Genomic DNA, 12,221 nt, shown 5'->3' on the forward strand with positions numbered 1-12,221 from the left:
AGTAGCACAGGATATGGCATGTCAACTTTTAAAACACAATCACAAAAGATGGGCAGAAATAGGAGGGTCCATCTACCTAAGGGGCTGAAGCAACCTGGGGATTTGAACCATTAACCTCTGAATCTCCAGAGTAGGCGAATTACCACTGCGCCACCGGGAACACAGACATAGCGGTACCACTTAACATTACAGCACGGCAATAACATAGTAATATAGAACAAGGAGAATGCGCACACTACTCCTTGTTTATGAACACCTTGATGTCTCTTACCGGGTGCATGGTCAGAAAATGTCTGTAAAAGGAAGCGATGTCCAGCACTCACGGATAGTATCAAAACGATATATTTATTCAAGTTCATCTGCACAGCATGCTGCGGCCCCTGTGTGTTCCCCTTAAATAGTCTCGGGGTGTAACCCCTTCAACACTCCGTGTGTGGAACAAATAATGCCAATTAAAATACAAATCAGCGGCATACATACAATACAATACAATACCCTGGAAATAGCAAACCCACAAATATACAAATCTATAGAAAACACACCAACAATAATTCCTCGTTCTAGCTACCACTACCACCAGTAGCTAGGCATTTTAACTCTGTGGGTCATGATGTATGTTCCTTGAGATTTCAGGGCATAGACATTGTGCAGCCTTTGAAGAGAGGAGAGGACAGGGAGAGCAAGCTGCTACAAAGAGAGGCCTTTTGGATTCACTCCCTGCAAACTGAATGCCCGAGGATACAGTACAAATTACAGCAAGATACTGAACATTGCTGAGTATTCATTGTTTGACCATTCTGAACGCCGTTTTAAACACTTGATATGTAGTATCCAAAGAATGTTGTTCTGGTTCGTGGTAACATATGAATGAAGACTTTTGGAGATGTAGACATTGACTGATTTTGGATATTCTGAAAAATATAGAGTGAAAGACTTCTGAATTGACCATAGGTTGCAGTGAGGCAAACCTTTGTTACAGTTCAGTGGAGGTGCTGAAAAAAATTCAGCTCAGTAGGATGCACAAGTGATTTATTTAGATTTTTGAAGTTTGGAATGTGAAATGTAGACAGGCCCACTTTATTCAATCATTACCAAAGTTTATACATCGACTGAGTAATGACCCTAGATCATGTGAGCCAACTTTGGTATGAATCCATGTAGCAGATTATGAGATATAAACATTTTGCATTTGTGGGGCCCCCTAGTGGCAGAATATCTCAAAACTACGTACCAAAGCTCGGACTTAGCATCCAAAGACATGCACCAAGTTTGGTTATTATCGCTTTAGCCATTTTTGATTTATGATCAATTATGTAAAATTGAACTTAACGACAGGTTTAAAGATGCGCCATTTCAAAATGGATCAAAGTATCAACATTTCTTTGGTAACTTTAGATTAGCGAAGTCCATAGATGATCCTGCCAAATTATTGGGACGATTGGCCCAACCGTCTCCGCCAAGTTTGTCGAAATAGGTTTTGGGAAAATTGAAGAAAAGTCCTAAAATGTTAATTTTTTTAGTGCGGAAGACCATTAGAGTAAAGATGCAGATTAATTGATGGATTAAAATTCTGTAAGGATTTTGATTGTATGCCAAGCCATTCTTGAGATAATTGTGAAAATGTAAACATGATTGTTATAGCGCCATCTTGAGGTCAATGAGCGCCATTTTATGACCCTGAGTAGTGGGTGGGGTGTACAACCCACCTGCCAATTTTTGTGAGTTTTGAGCATACAATTTTTGGTACACAGAGGAGAAACGCTTACCTAACGCTTTTAGGGGAGAAAAATTAGAAAGAAAGAAAGAAAGAAAGAAAGAAAGAAAGAAAGAAAGAAAGAAAGAAAGAAAGAAAGAAAGAAAGAAAGAAAGAAAGAAAGAACTTGAACAAAAGCAATAGGGGTCCAGCCGCAGCAGCGGCTGCTTGGACCCCTAATAACCTTGGTGTGAACTTAAAGTAGTGGAAGATGACAAGCATTTTTTTGCTGTACTGTCCATTCTATGATAATATTAGACAAAGTCTTTTTAACAAGGTAGATTAAAAAAATAATTTATATGGCTGGAGGATGGGGAATGGCTTACGGTGCTATTTCAATATGAAACTTTTTCCTTTGCAACCTTTTTAAATAAGGCCTGGTCATTGAGAAGAAGGGTGATGTATAAGTAAAAAGTAATTTATTTGTTTTCTTACGAGTATGTTACTACAGTATGTACTGTACACTGAGTTGTATTTGTTTGTTTGTTTATATGGATTAGTTTGAACCAACCGGAAGGTCTACCAGTATGTTTGTTTTGTTGTCTAATAATAAATTATGGGTCATATAATCCCATATATGGGATGGGCCACATAGATGGCATGACACAAAAATAAAAATCCATTCATTCATTCATTCATTCATTCATTCATTCATTCATTCATTTATTCATATACCTGACAGATGGTTTCTGAGAGAAACCCTTACTTGGAGGTCTATTGTCTTAATAGTCTGTCCCAATAACATCACTATTCATAACCATACTGTAGTTCACATTTATTTCAGCACACACTGGGGAAAATAACCTCTAAATTGCATAAGAGAAAATCTCATTCAGGGTACCAATCCAACAATGTTTTCCCCAAGGGAAAATAATTATTCCAACTGATAATGAGAAAAGAGCTTTTACAAGTACAGAGGATGCAGAATGATGAACACGACTGCAAACCCAGCACTTTTGGTGTTGCGGTGCTCTATAGCCGAGGGGAGGCACATGCTGTCGCAGCAGGAGAGAGGGCAGACCAAAGCCCTTCTCAGTCAGGGTGAAGAGTGCTGAGAGACTGTGGAGCCCTCACGCTGGCAGCTGGTCCTACTGGCAGTAATGGACCTGCAGGAGCAGCCTGAGGCCTGCTGGTCTACAGCTCTCTGGGTAAAGATGAGAGGGGCTTGCTAGAGACTGGCACCTGGGTGACGAAACTCCAACAAGGATAGATCATATTAATATTAATATTAATATTAATAAACTGTATTTAGTTTATTATGCAGTCATTAAAGTTTATTATTATTAATATTAATATTAATAATAATTAACTTTATTTGTTGACAACCCTCAGGACAGAGGGGCTGTTGTGTCCTTGATAACTATGGACTGACTCAGCATGTAACAGAGCCCACACACAACAAGGGGCACACTCTGGACTTGATCATCACCAAAGGTCTGAATATTTCTAAGGTTGAGGTGTCTGATGTTGCGCTCTCTGATCATTCCTGTGTTTTCATTGAGAGTACTATCTCCCTGCACACAAATGTTCAAACAGAGGTCATCACAAAACAGTACATCACTGAAAACACCAGTGAAATATTTACTCAGGCTTTCTCGTCCACACCTGCCCTCTCTTGGGTCTCAGTCAATGAGCTTGTAGATAATTTCAATTCTAAAATTACAAATATTATTGATGCCATTGCGCTCACTAAAGTGAAGGTGGTCTCTGGTAAGAAACAATCTCCATGGAGAAACGCCACGCTGGTCAGAATAGAAAAAAGAGAGTGTCAAAAAGTGTCTATAAAGAGAGACTTCGCATTTATAATTTGGAGCTGAGAAATACACGGCAGTCCTTCTTTTCTGACATCATCACCAAAAACAATAATAATGCACATGCTTTGTTTGCCACTGTCGATAGGCTAACAAACCCTCCTGTGTCAGTAGCCTCTGAACTTCTATCCACCAGGGCCTGCAATGAATTTGCCTCATTCTTCACTGACAAAATTCAGAAAATTAGACATGCAGTCTGTGCTTCCATATCAGGTACAGGATATGTGTTGTCCCAGTGTCCACTTAAAATCAATACCATGACACAATTTTATCCGATCAACCATAAAACCCTGGAGGACATTATACAATATCTGAAATCCTCCTCCTGTTGCCTTGATATTCTGCCTACAGGCTTTTTCAAAAATGTATCTAACTGCATGGCCTCTGATTTACTACAAATTGTAAACATATCTTTTCTTTCAGGTGTGCTCCCACAAACCCTGAAAACTGCAGTCATCAAGCCACTCTTAAAAAAGAATAATCTAGACCAGTGGTTCTTAACCTGGGTTCGATCGAACCCCAGGGGTTCGGTGAGTCTGTCTCAGGGGTTCGGTGGAGGTCAAGACACACACCCGACTCATATGATTCGTGATGACACGCCCCGCTTGGCCATCATTGGCTGCAGGTGATCACGCTACATCGCTTGGCCTATCTGTGCTGCAGGGAATTTGGTGCGCTCAGTAGTCGACTTGTGACTGTCGTGATGGTACGTCGTGTGATTGTGAAAGGAACAGACTTTGTTGCGAAAATGACATGAGAGTGGCACTTGCCAAGGTCTGAACTGGTCTCTGAAAGGCAACAGCAGAAGTCACACTGATTTGCAGTAAATATTCATTATTATGCTTTTGTTTTTGTGTGAAAATCATGTTTTGATGGTTTTGTTCTTTGAACACAGTGATGTTGATGCACGGTTCATTTTGTGCACCAGTAAAATATATACCTACAGTATGTTTTGAATTTGAAAAAATCATATTTTATTTTTCCAATTAAGAAGGGTTCGGTGAATGCGCATATGGAACTGGTGGGGTTCAGTACCTCCAACAAGGTTAAGAACCACTGATCTAGACACCTCACAAATGAACAATTCTAGGCCTATATTTAAGTAAAATCATTGTAAAAGCAGTTTTTCAACAGCTGAACAATTTCCTGGCACTAGATAATTGTTTTGCTTTCTTCCAGTCAGGATTTCAACCACACCACAGAGACTGCTCTTGTTAAGGTCTTCAATGACATCCATTTAAACACAGACAATGGCAGAATTTCAGTGTTAGTATTACTGGATCTCAGCGCTGCATTCAACACGGTTGACTGATTGAATTTCTGGCACAGTGCTATACTGGTTTGAATCCAACTTGAAGGACAGGGACTACTTTGTGTCTATAGGCAATTAGAAATCTGAGCGGACAAAAATTACATGTGGAGTTCCCCAAGTCTCCATTCTGGGGCTACTTCTGTTCAACATTTACATACTCCCACAAGCTCAAATTATGGGCAACAAAAAACAAAACATGTTACCATAGCTACGCAGATGACACAAATTTATATCACCATATCACCAGGGGACTATAATCCCATACAAGCGCTGAGTAAGTGCATTGAACAAATAAACGATTGGATGTGCCAGAACTTTCTTCAACTAAACAAATATAAAACTTAATTGTCTTTGGAGCCAAAGAAGAACATTTAAAAGTCAGCGCTCAGCTCCAATCAGTAATGATAAAAACCACAAACGAAGCCAGAAATCTTGGTGTAGTCATGGACTCACTGAACAGTAACATTAAGACAATTACAAAGTCAGCCTACTATCACCTCAAGAATATATCAAGGATTAAAGGATTTATATCTCAGCAGGATCTGGAAAAACATGTCCATGCATTTATCTTCAGTAGACTCGACTACTGTAACGGTGTGTTTACAGGTCTCTCTAAAAAATCGATCAGACAGCTGCATCTGATTCAGAATGCTGCTGCTCAAGTCCTCACTAAGACTAAGAAAGTGAGTCACATCACTCCAGTTCTGAGGTCCTTACACTGGCTTCCTGTCTGTCAAATAATTTACTTTACTTGTGAGCTTCTTGTCTTTGAAATCGAGAGTTTAACATGTTTTTGAATGATTTTTCAAGGTGCCCACCCACATCCATTGTATGACCTATAGCATATCAGACTTTCCCAAAAGTGCTAGTTTTGTCAATGTTTTGATCTGAACCATTGTATATGATCATAAGTAACCTTAAAACATGGCTAAACATGCATTTTCCCTTTACTACTCCTTTAAATCAAAGAATTCTTCATTCATACACTGTACTGTAACTTTTATTATTAGGGGCCAGGCAGCGTAGCTGCCGGAACCCTATTGTATTTGCCTATCGGAACCCTATTGTATTTGCCTATATTATTATTATTATCCATCTTCCACTGAAGTCTAACTTCCCGTGGACAAAAAATCACCAAAATTTGCACATAGCTCCAGTACTATATCCAAAGTCCTCAACCTGCATTGTAGGTTAATAAACCTGAAGGTGGCGCTACAGCAACAGTCTAAAGTTTAAAACTTAAAAAAATCATAACAAATCAGCCATAGGTGCTATCACTGTAAAACCACCACGTGAATGTAGTCCCAAGTGAGACAAAACTTTCATACACTTTGACCTTGCAGGAATTTTGAAGTCCATCACTCTGATTTATTCATAAACTGTAAAACCTATCAAACATATCTCCTCCCACATTTTTTGTTCAATTGACACCAAAATTAATATACTGTATCTACAGACTGTCCTTACCAAAGGATCCTCACAGATTTTTGAAATATGAAAAATTGAGCCCACAGCACATCAAAAAGTTTCACTGTTAACAGTTTTGTATACAGTTCCTATTAATTCTCGCCAAATCAATGTCTGATCATCCTCATAAAAAGTGACAACATTGGCCACATATCCAAGATGTAGTATGATTTTTTTCAGAATTTTATCTCAAAAATTGAATTTTTACAAATATGTTTAATTCTGTCATCTGAAACCAACACTTCATACAGAGAAAACTACGTTACCCACAATCCAACGCAAGCTCCACGAATCTGAGACATCGCTTTTGGCAACCCTACCCCACCCCCGCCGAGGATTACAATGACTAAATCGATTGATTGGCAACTGACTGAGTACACAGCTGCTGAAGTTAATGTTCAATTATGAAAAAAAAGCTAACAAAACCTGTAACCCACATTTTTCAATCAATTAACACTAAAGTTGCTACACTGGATCGTCAAACTGTCATTCACAAACTCATTGACAAGATTATTGAATTATCAAAATTGATCTTACAATGCATCAAAATGTTTTACTTATTATTATTATTCTCCATCTTCCACTGAAGTCTAACTTCCTGTGGACAAAAAATCACCAAAATTTGCACATAGCTCCAGTACTATACCTAAAGTCCTCAACCTGCATTGTAGGTCAATAAAGCTGAAGGTGGCGCTACAGCAACAGTCTAAAATTTAAAACTTTAAAAAATCATAACAAATCAGCCATAGGTGCCATCACTGTAAAACCACCACGTGAATGTAGTCCCAAGTGAGACAAAACTTTCATACACTCTGACCTTGCAGGAATTTTGAAGTCCATCACTCTGATTTTTTCATAAACTGTAAAACCTATCAAACCTATCTCCTCCCACATTTTTTGTTCAATTGACACCAAAATTGATATACTGTATCTTCAGACGGTCCGTACCAAACAATCCTCACAGATTATTGAAATATGAAAAATTGAGCCCACAGCACATCAAAAGGTTTTACTGTAAACAGTTCTGTATACAGTTCCTATTACTTCTCGCCAAATCAATGTCTGATCATTCTCATAAAAAGTGACAACATTGACCACATATCGAAGATGTAGTGTGATTTATTTCAGAATTTTATCTCAAAAATTGAATTTTTAAAAATATGTTTAATTCTGTCCTCTGAAACCAACACTACATACAGAGAAAACTACATTACCCACAATCCAACGCAAGCTCCGGAGACATCGCTGTTGGCAACCCTACCCAGCCCCCGCCGAGGATTACAATGACTAAATCGATTGATTGGCAACTGACTGAGTACACAGCTGCTGAAGTTAATGTTCAATTATGAAGAAAAGCAAACAAAACCTGTAAAAATGAATAAACATATCTCATCCCACATTTTTCAATCAATTAACACCACACAACTTGCTCCACTGGATGTTCAGACTGTAATTCACAAACTCATTGACCAGATTGTTGAATTATCAAAATGGAGCTTACAATGCATCAAAATGTTTTACAAATGTTTTACGATACGATACGAATGTACAAAATTAACATTGGAATGTCAACTTTCTTGATGTCCTCCTATTCGCTCGCTTATTGCTCCTAAACTTGTCGGAAATTGCCTGGCCCCGCCTCATCGCTGCGAAGCAGCTTTAATTGTATTTAATTTTGCCTGCATTTTGTTTTACATGTCCTTTTTTACATTTCGTTTTATATGACCTTTTATGTGTTTCTTGCACATTGTCTTGATGCTTTTAATGTCTCATGTAAAGCACTTTAAATTGCCTTGTTGCTGAAATGTGCTATACAAATAAACTTGCCTTGCCTTGCCTTCATGTATTCGTCTATTCATCACTAAGCTCTCCCTCTTGGTTCCTGTCTTTTGTGTTTCTCAGCTGGCTCTCTCCCATCCATACTAAAACAGTACCAAGAAACATCCAGCTGAAATGAAAGAAAAACATCAATGAGCAGGTCTTACAGTAAAGCCTTTGCATTTGAGCATCATTGATCCTTGAAGTCGAGCAATCAGAAAATAAATGTTATCCAGGGGTAATGGGCAGAGACAAAAGTATTTTTGAATGAAATACTCACCTTTGTGTCTACAGTAGGTCAGACATGTAAATAATTGTGTCTAATTACCTTGATAATCATTGTTTTTATTGTTTTGACCCTCCTAGTTTTGTGCACTGTCATAGTACAGTAGTAGTAGTAAAAATAGGAGAGATTGTGTATAACATCCACAGGCTGCAATACAGCTCAGAGGCATGGAGCTGGTTACTGATGAGGACTTTGTTTGGCCCGATTCAAATTCTCTAAAAATGCAACCCTCTTTCTTCCTAACCATGGAAAAATCCCTCTAACATGACTAGACAGCTGTGTAGAGAAGCACAAGAGTTCAGCTATCCAGTCCTGTTAGAACAGATATTACTCAAAGAAAGAATGAAGGAAGCTTGCAAACATGTGGGGCCTTTGAAGATAGAATTAAGAAAATGCATACCCGTTTCCTGAACTCAAACAGGGCCTTTGGAAGATAGAATTAAGAAAATGCATACCCGTTTCCTGGCTGCACCACTTCCTGTGGCAGTTTGGCTTCTTATAGGCCGGGCAGCTCAGCTGCCGGTCCCTCTTGTATTTGCCAATATGCTTCTTATCCTAGCAAGTCTGACTTCCCATGCATGAAAAATCACTCAACTTTGCACATAGGTCCAGTCCTATGCCAGAAGTCCTCAACTGGCATTGTTTCATTTCATTTCAAACCTTAATTTACACTCGTAAAGCACTGAGGTTTCCCTCATTTACAGTGTTGACGAGTTCACACAAATACATAAATAACAACAGAACAAATACAATACACAATAATAATAATAATAATAATAATGCTATTACTTTGCAACCACTACCAAAATGTAGACCTAAGTGAGTAGGAATGTCCATATGCTTCAAGCTGGCAGGAGTTATGAAGTCCATCACATAAAACCAATCAAACCTCCCACATCTCCACCCACATTTTTTGGTCAATTGACATAACAATTGCTACACTGCATCTTTAGACTGTCCTCCACAAACTCTCTACACAGATGTTTGAGATAAAAAAAATTGAGCCCACAGCACATCAAAATGTTTTATTGTAAACAATACTGTATGCTGCTCCTGCAAATTCTCACTCAATACCTGTAAATCTCCAATGATCATGAAAAAAATGACAACATTTTCATGACATGGTAGATGTAGTGGAGCCTGGCGTTGCCAGCCTGATCTCACGAGCTCACATTCGATTTCACTCAGCAGATCAGTCTGGACATCCAACCGTTCTAATGGAATCTGCTCACACAGAAATGTGTTTGTGCCAATCACAACTGTTTATCTAATATGGGGTTTAATAAGATGACAGAACAGAGGAGCGCCGTCGAGGCATTTTCACTGATTGGTTGTAGGTTTATCCAATTGTGTCCAGAGGCTTTTTGATCTACGCCCATTGGTAACGCCCCTTGGGAATCGGAAAGCAATGCGAGTTTCCAGACCCTTCGCATTTTTGCAAATCGAGTCTGGCGAAGCCAGGCTAGATAAAGTGTGAATTTTATCTCAAAAACTGAATTTTTGACAGTATTTAGAATTCTGTCCTAATTTTGTCCCCTCAAACTATACTGTTCATACAGGAAAAATACATCACCCACAATCCTAGTGCAACAGAAACGTACAGTATCCACCAATCAGAGATGTTATTGTTGGCAATCCCACCCAAATAGAGGACTCAACTGGCTAAATTGACTCTGATTGAGAGGAGACTGATTGTTTGATTGGTTTCCACCTGTCTTGTTAGTCTGTGTATATATAAGTAAGTAAGTAAAAGTGTATTTGTATAGCACCCCTCTCAACACGAATGCACAGAGAGCTTCACATAAGGTTCAGGTAACAAAAAGTGCATAGTAAAATAAATATAAATATATTTATTAATTATATAATATATAATAAAATATAATATATAATTATATAATATATAATAAAACAGGCCCCTGTACTAATACAATAAAACAAAGAAGCCGGACCTACAGGTGTGACATCAGCAGCAGCGCTCAAACGCCTGCCTGAACAGGTACGTTTTCAGGTGCCCCTTGAAAATATGTATTGTCTCTGCGGATCTCAGGTCCACGGGGAGCGAGTTCCAAAGTCTTGGGGCAACCGCCCCAAATGCCCGGTCCCCTTTGGTTTTTAGTCGGGTCACGGGGGACTGCCAGGAGACCTTGGTCAGAAGACCTCAGAGACCGGGTGGTTTGATGTGGTGGGATCAGTTCAGGATGTATGCGGGGGCTAAGCCATTGAGTGCATTGAATGTGGTCAACAGGATCTTGAACTGGATCCTGTAGTGTAGCCAGTGCAGGGAGGCTAGGATGGGGGTGATATGGCAGGATTTTTTGGACCATATAGCCTACATGTAGCTCCCCCAGTCCAGTTCTTTTGTCTGTTCATTATTTGCTGGAGCTGTGTGGTGTCATTACATTACATTACATTACATTACATTACATTACATTACAGTCATTTAGCAGACGCTTTTATCCAAAGCGACTAACAATAATTGCATTTAATGTAGGAAAAGCCAATGTACTACTACTGTACTTGCCAGAACTCATAAGTGCATCTTCTTTCTAAAACAAGTGACTAAGAGCATAATCTAGTGCTGAAGGCAAAGTGCAAGAATAGCAATCTAAAATACAGTGCAATACAATACAAAGAAAAACAATAAGTGCTTAGGAGGGATGATTGTTGTAGTACTTCTTGAAGAGATGAGTGTTGAGCCTGCGACGAAAGATGGGCAGCGACTCTGCTGTCCTGACATCAGTGGGCAGTTCGTTCCACCACTGCGGGGCCAGGACAGAGAAGAGCCGTGACCGTGTCGATCGACCTCAGGGGCCTCGGAGTGACGGGGCACCAGTGTCACTGGTGGTTCCTGTGCCATCTTTTAAGTTTGTAAGCTTGTAAGCTTTGTCTTTTGTTCTCCACTTCTTGAGTGTGTTTAGTTTATTGTTTAGTCTTTGGTTTAGTTTTTTACCCCTTGTGGTGCCTTTATTAAAACCAGGCCAGGTCCAGCCTGGCTTATGTGCGCTGCTGGCTTTCTGTTCAGGACTGGTAGGACGGAAGCTAGTCATGCCACTGAAATAGCTATGAATTGAAATGACATGAAATAATGTCTGATAAATTAAGATAGGTCTTGTCGCCTGGACACATCAGTTCCAATGCTTCTAATGCTAATCCAGCACAATAAGAGCGGGATAGCCAGTTAGCTCATGAGCTCACAACAACTAGCAGCAGCTTCCATAACATTAATGGTAGCGGCCAGTGGCTAAAGCAGTTACACTGATGATTCCTGTAACGTTAGCTATTTTGCTGCAATTGGTTCAACTTCTGTTTCTGGACAAAGGTAAGGGATAAACCCAGATAACACAAGGCTAGCGGACCTACAGCGGGTCTCCGATGGACGAGCTGGTGGACCTCCAGCCGAATCTGCTGGCAGGTTCCTGGCTATTTGCACATCGAATGGCAAGTGGACTTCTTAGCGTCAGGGACAGCGGTCCGCTAGTAATCCGAAATGCTCCCGCTATTGCTCCACCACCATTCCACCGGTAGTTTATTGTCTATATTGGCCCATTGGCCCTAGGCTTATGGATTGCTACATGTATTGCTAAATTAACATACTGTACTCTGAATATTCACCTACATTTACCTGGTAAATACATGCAAAGTATAGCCTAATATATACTGGGTAATTACTGAGACACCTATACTGTAGGTATAATTAAAACAGGAGTATTTCAAATGTTCAATTACTGCACATAAATTCAATAACTGACATAGCACCACCAGGTAACCACATTT

The sequence above is a fragment of the Borostomias antarcticus genome, assembly GCF_949987555.1.
Source record: "Borostomias antarcticus genome assembly, chromosome: 15".
Lineage (NCBI taxonomy): Eukaryota > Metazoa > Chordata > Actinopteri > Stomiiformes > Stomiidae > Borostomias > Borostomias antarcticus.